General features: G+C 41.5%; 1 long non-coding RNA gene across 1 annotated transcript; it reads right to left on the reverse strand.

Annotated features, from left to right (window-relative positions):
* Positions 1-1,607: 1,607 nt before the first annotated feature.
* Positions 1,608-10,063, reverse strand: LOC107498201. Its single transcript, XR_001593972.2, has 3 exons — positions 6,419-10,063; positions 3,524-3,640; positions 1,608-3,208 (listed from the first exon to the last, which is right to left on the reverse strand). It is a non-coding gene; the product is annotated as an uncharacterized LOC107498201 (long non-coding RNA).
* Positions 10,064-11,007: the final 944 nt, after the last annotated feature.

Here is an 11,007-nt window from a genome sequence, read left to right on the forward strand (position 1 = left end):
ACTGCTAACCATTTCAAGAAGCGGTTGAATATCTGAAAATGATTTCGGAGTATGAAAACATTTTATACACTTTGCAAATCAAATGCATTCGGCTGGAAGGGACTAGCTAGTGTTGCCGACTCTACTTTGCATGTTTTTAATACTGAAGAGTTAGATGGCTTAATCTTTGGTTTCTTTGAAAAGATACAGGTGCCATTACGCTGTTGTACCCCAGTTAGTGGCCTCCTTTAATGTGAGTTTTTAAGTTCGCCTCATGATGTGACGTTTTCTGCTGATGGCAAAATAGTAAGAAAATTAATGGGTCTTTTCCCATAGGTTCCCCCCTGCTTCTAGTTATACCTAGAGTTAATGAACATAAAAAGTTCATTCAGAATCGATCCAGAAAGGGCGGGGGGGGGGGGGGAGGGAAGGAAACGGTAGAATTGCAAGCAATAATCTCTGACAAATTTGGGCTTGAAGCTAGTTTTAGAGTAATACCCTAATTAGTTCATTTTGCTGACAAGGGAAAACAAGAATAAGGGAAAACAGAGAGACGTGCAGAGCCATTAATGTGGGGGTCACTGCTTCTGCAGACCAGCACCCCGGATGGGTGGTGGGTCTCACCACATTCCCAGGAGGCATCGCTTTGGGTCTAGACCATAGTAGTCCATAAATTATATTATTTAAATATACACAGGTCCAGGAAGTATTTGAGAAATCCCTGTATCTTCTTATTTTGCTGTGAACCTAAAATTACTATGAAAAGCTATCATAATAATTTTTTTTTAATACGCGGTTCTACTTTACAAAAGACACCGTTAAGAGAGTGACAAGACAATCCATTGACTAGGAGAAAATATTTGCAAAACATATATAAAATAAAGGAGTGGTATTCAAAATATACAAAGAATTTTTAAAACTCAATAGTAAGAAAATGAACAATACAATTTAAAAGTGAACAGAAGATTTAAACAGATAGATACCTCACCAAAGAAGATATACACATGGTAAATGAACATATGAAAAGATGCTCAGTATCATTTATCATTAGGAAACTGAAAATAAAACAACAATGAAACACCACCATGTGTCTATTAAAATGGCTAAAATTCAAAACATTGACAACACCAAATGCTGACGAGCATGTGGAGGGACAGGAACTCTCCCTCACTGCTGGTGGGGAAGCAAAAGGAAACAGCCACCACGAAAAAAAGTCTGACAGTTTCTTACAGAACTAAATAAACTCTTACACGATTAAGTACTTGTACGTCTTGGTATTTATCCAAACTCCTTGTAAAGTTATATCTACACAAAAATCACACTCAAATTTCACAGGAGCTTTATTCATAACTGCCAAAATTTGGAAGCAACTTCAATAGGTTTGGTACGTCCAGACAATAGGATATTATTCAGCAACAAAAAGAAACGAACTACCAAGCCATAAACAAACAAACAAACAACAACAACAACAAAAACCCATAGAGGAATCCTATATGCACATTGCTAAGTACAAGAGACCAATTGAAAAGGCTACCTACTGTATATTTCCAACTATATGACATTCTGGGAAAGGCAAAACTATTGAGGTAGGGGGAAAAAAAAAGAAAAAAGAAAATCTCTATCTGTAGAGAAAGCCCCATTTACTCTGCACGTTCAGTTTAAATCAGTTGGGTGGCTGTGTGATCCGATAATTCTAAAATAAGATACGTTGGACTCAGCGTTCTCTACTCTCATCGTTTAAATGTTAAGTGATGCTCAACTTGCAGCAGCAGTGGCCCCAGAATTTCCATCGTGGAGGGGACGAGGGGCCGTAACTCGGTTGGGAGGCAGGGGTCAGGCCGCCAGAACAGCTGAGGACTTGATGCGGCCTTTGCGGACCCTGCGTGGTCCTGCAGACGACGCCGAAGGCCGGATGCAGGGAACTCTGCTGCTTCCTCAGCATCCTCTCTCCTCGTGTTGCTTTTTCTTTGTAAAAAGGTGGTGAATAATAATATAATAACCTTTATCTGTCGAACTCCGAAGATATTATCATCTTTGCCCAATTTTTTGTTTGTCTTGCTTTTCAATCCCTGGACAGGGAAGGTGAGGGTGCAATCTTGTCAAAAGGAAGATGAGAGGAGCTGCCTTAAAAAAAATTAGATATAACCGAGCCATAACATTGTGTAAGTTTAAGGCTTATGACCTGTTGATTTGATACATGCGTATATTGCAATGTTGTCACCGAGCTTAGCTAACGCCTCTCACGTCACATACTTAATTTTTTGTAGTAGGAAGAATTTAGATCTAGTCTCCCAGCAACTTTGAAGTTTCTATGCTGCGCATTCGATCTCCAGGACTTATTTATCTACTAGTTGCAAGTTCGTACCCTTAAGCGATCTCTCCCCAGCTCTCCCGCCTTCTAGTCCCTGGGAACCACCATTCTACTCTGTGTTTTCACAAGTTTGGATTTTTCAGATTCCACCTCGAGATGTCCTTTAATTGCTTTTTATGTTGCCTTTTGGTTCTCGGTGGAATGCTCCGAACTGGCTGGCGAGCCGCAGGTGGGCAGTGGTTGAAGGAGGGCCACCTAGGGTTTACTCACGTGTAGATTTCATAACCTAAACCATTTGAGTTTCTCACCCATAGGTCAGCACATGTTGGGTTAATATCATTCCATGATTGTGCCTCCTACTCTTTCAAGAGGATCTGTGAAGAGCTACCATTTAAGTTAAGAAATATTTCTCAGCATGGCTCAGAGATAATAAACTTCCTTGGGCAGATGCAGGGGTGATTTGTCCCCGGAAACCTGCTCTTTCAAAGTTTTTCTATGTTTTATTGGAGAGCCACAAGAGTTGCTACTTTTTCCTCCAGATAAAAATCTTTCTCTAAATAACCACCAATGATGTGTGGTTAGAAATGACTGACAGGATGTAATGAGAGTGTTTGTGTGCTCAACCGCTGGATTTTTTTTTTTTTCCTGAGGAAGAAACATAAAACTAAATAATTCATGTAACATTACTGGCTCCCACACTATTGATTGTAATCGTCATCATCAATTTGCTGCCCGTCCAGCCTTCCCAACAGGTTATTACTTACAGATTGTGGTATTACTTGCTGCCAGGATTCTATTTTTTAAAATAAGTATAAACAACTGGAGGAACATTTTAGCACACCAGAGAGTTCCTTTCCTCTTGAAAATGACATAAGCTGCATCTCTGGTTTTTAATTAATCGGATGCCACGAGCTGATCCTAAAATTTCAAGGAGCAAAATGAGTGGTAAGTCCTAAGACTGAAATAGTTGCATACAGTTAAGGAAAAAATTGTTGGAATGAATTTCTTTATGATTCAAGACCAATGCCAAGGTAATCAAATATTGATCATGTTCATCATTGACAAAAGACAAAGTTAAGTGACATATTTATTAATTGGACTATAACAACAACCATTTTTTTATAAGATTGGGCTTATGAATGTAGAGAGAAAAATATGCAATACGGCAAGGCATAAAAACACTTATCGTTTATCAGCAATTACAAGATTTTTAGTTCAGTATTAAGGAATTACCTTGAAGAGTTTTCTTTTCCTCTTCAGAAGGCTGAGAGGATTCTATCACCCTATTTCAATGGCCAGGTTAATAACAAGCTACACACCACGTCTGTGTACCAGTCTGCAGCGGTGTTACTGGAAACAAAGAAACACTGTTATGTCCTACAGCAAAAAAGAATAACTGTGCCATACAGAAAAGGACCGCACTGCAGACCCGCTCAACGTTAAAAAATGCTTAGCTTTGATAAGCTGTTTACTCTAGACGAAACAAGCACGAGAATATTAACAATTTATAATTCCAGAGTTGCTTGGCGCTGGGTGCATGGTTTGTACATGTGAGCTTCTCATGATTTATTCTGATATTCGTGACAAGTATTTTCTTATCCTCGAAATTATCCGTAAAGTACAATTTCGGCAATCTCAACTACAGATGGGTTGAGGAGTGCGCTGAAAGAGGACCTCGACGACCAACCGAAAGGCACCCTCGAACCCCGATCCGTGCTCCCCAAAGGCGGGCACAGGTGTAGTTCGGGGCAGTTGTTCTGGTTTCTGTACTTCTGCAGATGGAGAACCACCTTATGGTCTTCCCTACGTTCCACTAGAATTTCCCCATACATGTGTCTCCCTGCTCAAGAGTGAGAAGGACCCCTAAGGTCTAAATCTTTAAAAAAAAATTTTTTTTTTTTAATTCTAGTTACCAGACACTGCATTGGGTGTACAGTGGATGATGAATGCAGAACAACTGAACTGAATTCAATTCAAATGATCCATTTTATTCATAATACAATTTTTAAATAAAATAACTGGAATTGTTTATTTCTTTTCTGTGAGTGATCATAGGCATAGACAGAAACGCACTCACACGCACGTGCGTGCGCACACACACACACACTCTTTATAGCACTCTGAATCTAACTACTTGTACCCATTTTGTTCTCTTTTAAAGAATGATTTAAATCCTGAATATATATATCTATATATATAGTTTATGTATCAAATGACAGTCACCCACCTTGCCAGCCATGCCCCACAATTGAGCATTCCTATAGCACTTTGGAGTTGCTAAGTGCTTTATATAATTTTTATTCTCTTGGCTATCATATTTTTGATGAGTAGCCGTATTTCAAACAATCTTTATTACCTTTTGGCTGTTTCTGCACATCACTTAGGAGAAATAAAGAATCAGGTAGGATGTCCTTGCTCAATATTTGAGTTTTATTCAGAGTATTAATATTTCAAGCAAGTGGAAAACTTTGGAATAAATAGTATAATGTGAATTAAATCACCATTACTTTCCGATAATCTATACTTATTATTCATGTGGAACCGCTGAACCTTCTCCGGGGTTCCCAAGTTTCTAAAGCCAACTTTCTGCTGAAACAGACTTGTCAGTAAATCACTGATCCGCTGATAATTTTTTAGGTTCTATGACATTTTTTTTTTTGTCTTCTTTTATATCACATCATGGACTCCAGGTCCCTTGAGATAGTAATATTTCACCTTCAGCTAAAGAAAGAATAAAAACCTGGGCAGAGAGAGTATACATTTAGACTTTTCTGAGCTTTCAATAAGTATATTGTTTCAGAAATATTTCAGTTATGAATCATGCTGCCTTTAGCATTTTTCAGCATCATTTGCTTATATATACCCAAATTATATATCAGTGTCTCTCAGGGTTTCGGAAGCAGTAATCGACTCAATATTACACATGGAAACTGCAAATCAATAACCAGTATTGATTGCTGTTTGTACAACACAGTATTATTCACCATTACTCTCAACACAAACCCTTCAGACTGTGCATACTAATTCACTTATTACCTGAAACGCACTGATTCATCACCTTCCTCACGTCTAGTCTATGAGCTTGGATTTCCTCCTGTGCGACCAGTGCTCATGTTAATCTCAACAATCATTTCACAGCCTATACTCACTGGAAGCACCTGCCTCAACTCTCGTAATCCACAGATTTCTCCGGAGTGTGCAAAGAAAAATTAGTGTGAGTCTGGTTTAAGTGTTCATTACCCCCGAGACACGAGGCATCTCCTTCATTTCACTTAGCCTGGACGCCTCATTTGTAAAACTGGATGATAACTATTTCTCGAATATACAATTATTCTAAAATGAAATGGATGCGGGACAGGGCAAAGTCTCCCGAGCCGGAGGAGACCAAGCCCTACCCCGAGAGAAGAGGGTTGTTGGTGGAGAGTGTAGAAAGAATTCACACGCCAAAGTTAGAGTCTGAGGAGAGTTTATTGGAGAGGGGGTGACGCTCCGCAGAGAGTGGGGTCTCCTCCTGGAGACAGAGAGTGGGGGAGCCTGAGGGAGATTAGGACAGAGAGAAGGACAGCATGAAGAGTATGGAGAGGGTGCTGAGAGAAGTCAGAGAGACTCAGGGTGCCTCGAGGGGCCGAGAGCGGTCGGGAATGTGGTTTAGGTGTCTTCTTCAGTTCCTATGAGCTACAGTTGAAAGACTTTGTTTACCCATTTCCTTTGATATGGGCACTGAGGAAAGGGAAGAGGATGTGGCATGAAAAGGTCTGCTGGGAGCTGGTTTTAGCCAGAGGGAGTGGAGGATTTTATTTTGTGTAGGGCGCCGCCGCTTAAAGACTCTGTGTTCCTGTTTCCCCATCACGCCACAGTGTGGGGAAATGGGTGGTTAGCGACCCCAGCAGAAATCTGGTTTTTTCTGCAGGCGTCCTCCGGGCCTGGCTGCAGAGCTGGTCAGCACATTGCAGGCTCTGAGTGTCGCTTGATTTAACCCTTTAGTTCCCTTGGCTCCTCCCTGCATCAAAATAATCCCCGAAGAGTAATCATCAGGTTATCGCGTGTAAATCACTCTTAAGTTCCACAAGCTGCTCTCACACGTGGAGTCTATGCTACGGCCTAGCAGATGTCTCCTGCCCGTCTTACCTCCCAGAACAGACGGCCAGCTTCGTGAGGCTTGACGGTGTGCGCAGTGATCTTACGGTGCTCATCCACCTCATTCCTTAACGCTGATTCTAGACGGATTGGCTCTTTCTCTCATTCATTCAGCTACATGATGAAGCAGATTAACAAACGAATTTAACTGGATGGATCTCATTTGACATTTCCTCTTTTCTTCAAAAGTGATTCAGGCATATGTGTTGAGAGTTTCTTTCTGGAACAAAACATGGGAGGAGTTTGTAAACAAACATAACAGATATACTCTTTTGCTGTGAGAATGAAACTGTTTTAAGATAAAGCAGAGATAAAATTGTTGAAGAAATGATTGCAGACACTGGGAAAAACTGGAACTGAGTAGGAGTTAGCCAAGAGAGGAAAAGGGAATTTCAAAATGGTCTGCCTAGGACAACTTCAAGTTCCTGCCACACTGAGAGCAACTGGGAAGATGTGACGGAGCCGTGAGTTTTGGCGACCGTCACATTCCAGCCTTGAGACCTTACACAGCTACGTTAAACTGACGACACGTTTCTTCATCTGCAAAATGGGACATAATAACACTGAGTCATAAGAGTAGAGAATAGTTTTTAAGCAATTGTTAATTTTATCAAAAAGCAAGCTTTTAATAGTTTTTGTAACTTTGGAGGATTTTCTCTAAAACATGAGTCTTAGGAGGGGTGAACTAGAACGACTAAATCTGAGTAGGGACTTAACTAATATAACCATCAGATACCCAGGGTCTTGATTTCTCTTCATGATCACCTGAAAGAGGTAATGACTTATGAATTAGGCTGAATTTTTTGTTGTTTTTAAACTTAGTCATACTCTGATACATACTGACAGTAGTCGGGAAGTATTTAAATACTTTCATAAAAAAATTATAATCGAGTGTAATTATTTGCCACATCAAATGAAAAGGGTGGAACTTAAATCTACACTCAGGACATTTGAACATGATTTGTTCATTTATTATTCACAGCAGGAGCCTTTTTAATGTTTCCATGAAGCAATTTCGTTCAAATCTTTCATGTGCATCTTTGATATCAAGCTTCTCGCTGAACATAAGGCCATAAGGCCATTCTGCATCGAAGATATTTGAGATACAATATTTCTAAAAATCCGTATATACTGCTACCATAGTACATTTTATCTAAAGCCACAATGCACATTTCTATATTTGAGATTTTAAAAAAAATCTCTGGGTATATAGTCAAGATTATCATAAACAAGAATTTACTATAATGCTTATTCTATTTTTTTCACCATTTCGAAACTTTTCAAACCCACATAAAGTCGTAAGCATAGTACAATTTGTGATTCTAAGTGATACCCATGCCCTTTACCTAGAATCGCCAATTGTAAACATTCAGCCACATTTGCTTTACCTTTTTGATTCTCTAAATATATACAATAGGAAGTCCTTATACTTTTTGTTTAAGCTAGAACACATAAAACTGACTAAAAGCAGAATGATCGGGGTCAAGGCTATAGTGCGATTCTTTCTCCCTTTCTAAGGGCATCACACCACTGGAGACTGGGAATTTTAGTTCCTTTCTTGTTTTTTTTATTACTCTACAATCTGAAGTTATACAATCCAGGTCCATGGGGAAGGAACTGCTTTTGATCACAAAAGTCCAATTATCTGGACAGGAACTGCAGATGCGCGAGCAGAAACGCTCTCCTACTGAGCTGTTATTTTGGATGTTTCTGGGCTTTTCAGCTTCCATTATGTTGGTACATGTTTTATATTGGGGGCCAGTTACTGGGCACATAAAATCCTGTTTTACATTAGAGAGCGTAGAAGAAAGAAGCAGAATTGTGGACATACTTTTGCATGATGTTTCATTTTCTGCAGAAATGACTCATGAGGATGAAGCCGGAAGTTGGAAATCCGGCTGCTCCTGCCTCCCTGAGCTCCCCCATCACGCCTGTGGCCCAAAGCACGGGCTGATTTCTCCCCCCGAGCTGCTGCTCATCTTTGGAGGAAGGAGGGTAGAATGCGAAGACTGGCATATCATCCCAGCTGGACATAACCTACTTTCTTGTTTACAAGAATGAAAACCACTTTCCCGAAGCCGGCCGAGGCCAAGGGGTCACGATGGGGCTACTGAGGCATATCATGTTTTTGTAACATATTTGACCTCCGAATGCTCACAAGGAAATCAAAAAAAGACAGCTTCTCTCAGAGGCACTGACATTTTTATTCCTCCTAATAATCATTTACACCACCGCTTCACAATTTAGAGTACACATCGGAATCATCTGGAGAAAGGTTGTTTTTCTTCTGTTCTGGCTTCAAGCGGAAGTTCATCCAGGACCAACCAGATTTTCTAGGGGTTAGGAACATTTTTATAAATCATCTGAGGTGATCGAGGCTTGTAACTCTGATAAGCGCTGCTGCCCTAAGAATCCATGACTTTTAATATAGTAATTATTACCACAAAGGCTAAAAAGTTTAGACTGACATTGTCAAGAGCTCATAATTTATTTTTCCGTAGTATTGGAGGGATAAAGACTATTTGGTTACCTAAAAGTTCCCATAATTCTTGACCTCTAATCTATTCTTATTTTAACCAATGGTACAGATTTTCATAGTTTAGATCCTAAGCTATTAAGATAAAAATATTCCATATAAAACAAAATATTTCCAAAGCTTATGACTCTTATATGTTACTTATCTTTCTTACTGCTTAATCATTAAACATGTACTTTTAGAACAGGCATGTAAAATCTTAAAATAAATTGTACTAAAAATCATAAACCAACTCTTAACTGAGTAGTCATAAATACATTATATCAATGTAATAGATGCAATTACTCATTTATTCTACAAATATTTATTGAATGTATACCTTATGCCAAGGATGTTTTAGGTACTGAGAATATAGTCTTGAAAAAAAAAGTTCAGAGCTTACATTTAGTGTGTATTTGAAGGGGGAGGCAGGCAGTAAACAATATATAATGTTATAATAACGTGCTTAGAAAAAATCAAGCAGCAGAGTAAAGGGGTTGGGAAGAGCTGGAGGCGAGGTCTAATTATATGGAACGGCTGATAAAGATGTGAATGGTCAGGTGACCTAAGGAAAGAGGGCCTGAGCTTCCCTCCTACAGGTACCCCCCTTTCTAGACCAGTGTTAGAACCAGACCCACCTAACCATTCATATCATGACTCCTAGACACCCTTTGGAGCCATTGAAGAAAGGTTATGACTCAGAGGCCTTGGAACACCGAAGGCTTGCAGGTGGATGCACAGCAAGGCCCCAGGTAGAGAGCTGGGGTGGGCCTGGGCTCTGCTTTTATTGGGGTTCGGGGTAGGGAACTAGGGTTTCATGGGCTCACTACTGGTGAATTTAGAACATAAGAGTGGGAACTTAAAGCACAGGGAAGGTAAAAACGCGCCAGCCCAAGTGGTCAGTTATGGAGGTCAGCCGAGCTCTCGGAAACAAGGGCCCGCCGTGGGGGAAGAGGCTGAGCTTTTAAACTAGCCTGTGGCGCGCAGTGTGTCCGTCTGAGACAGCCCTCCTTGGAGGGGACGCCTCGGCAGTCAAAGCTTGTCAGGCGCCTGCGTCACGAAAACAAGCGCCGAGCCAGGGCCGGGGCTGCCGGCGCTCGTGTTCGTGGCGAGCTGGTGTGAGCCCCGCGTGCCGGGCCCGTAGGAGCGGAGCCCACACAGCTACAGGCGCGGGCGCTGCCTGCCAGGTGCGTGTAAAAGGCAGGATGTTAGCACAAGTCGCGCAGTGACACGACGTGTCCCTCAGAACGCACCCGGGTCACCCAGCGCTGCATGACCGTAACAAGGAGAGACGGGGCTTTAACACGGACTTTCTAGCTGCACATTATTTCTGGGTGTATATTCTCAAAATACTAAGCGTCGCCGAAGGAGTCGTTGAAACCTGGTCATTTACTGCATCTCTGACCGGGTTCTTTTGATCTGGTATAGAATTTCCTGTGAGAGCCTCAGACATAACGTTCAGAAACGGCGGTGCATCAAACGGCTTTGACCGCGGTTACGGGAACCCGTGAGCGACCGTGGCTATGAAGGCGGTGATGCTAAGTAAGGGTCACGGGAAAAGTCTGAAAGAGGGGAAAATTTCCTTTTTCTACTGTACGTTTTTCAAATTCGCTCGACTGCTTCATTTACCCAACTGAAATTTACTATGTACACGCTGGCCAAAAAAACCCTGGATTTTGTTTTTGTTGTAAGAAGGGACCGTTGTGCACACGGGCACAGAATGGGCTTTGGTGCTTATGATGTTACTGGCTTCACGGGACCTCGGTCGATCAAGGGAGCTTAGCCCCAGCGGGCTGTCCTGTCTGAATTATGTGAAACCGTTTCCAGCCAGGACCCTGGACCCCCCAGGACCGTTGCTCTCTCTGCAGGGTCCTGCTGAGTGATTCCTTACCTTGAACTGACCCCCGTCTGTCGCCCTACTGCCACACTGCAGACACGTCGAGTAAATCCCACCCCTCCACGTAGTTCAAGGACGCCGATGTGCTCCGCGTCGTCCTGGTCTCTTATCCTAGGTCCCAAAGATCTAATCCTATGTTGAGCGACAGATTCTATGAGAAGGGAAACT

Source organism: Rousettus aegyptiacus, unplaced genomic scaffold (genome assembly GCF_014176215.1).
Source record: "Rousettus aegyptiacus isolate mRouAeg1 unplaced genomic scaffold, mRouAeg1.p scaffold_m13_p_12, whole genome shotgun sequence".
Lineage (NCBI taxonomy): Eukaryota > Metazoa > Chordata > Mammalia > Chiroptera > Pteropodidae > Rousettus > Rousettus aegyptiacus.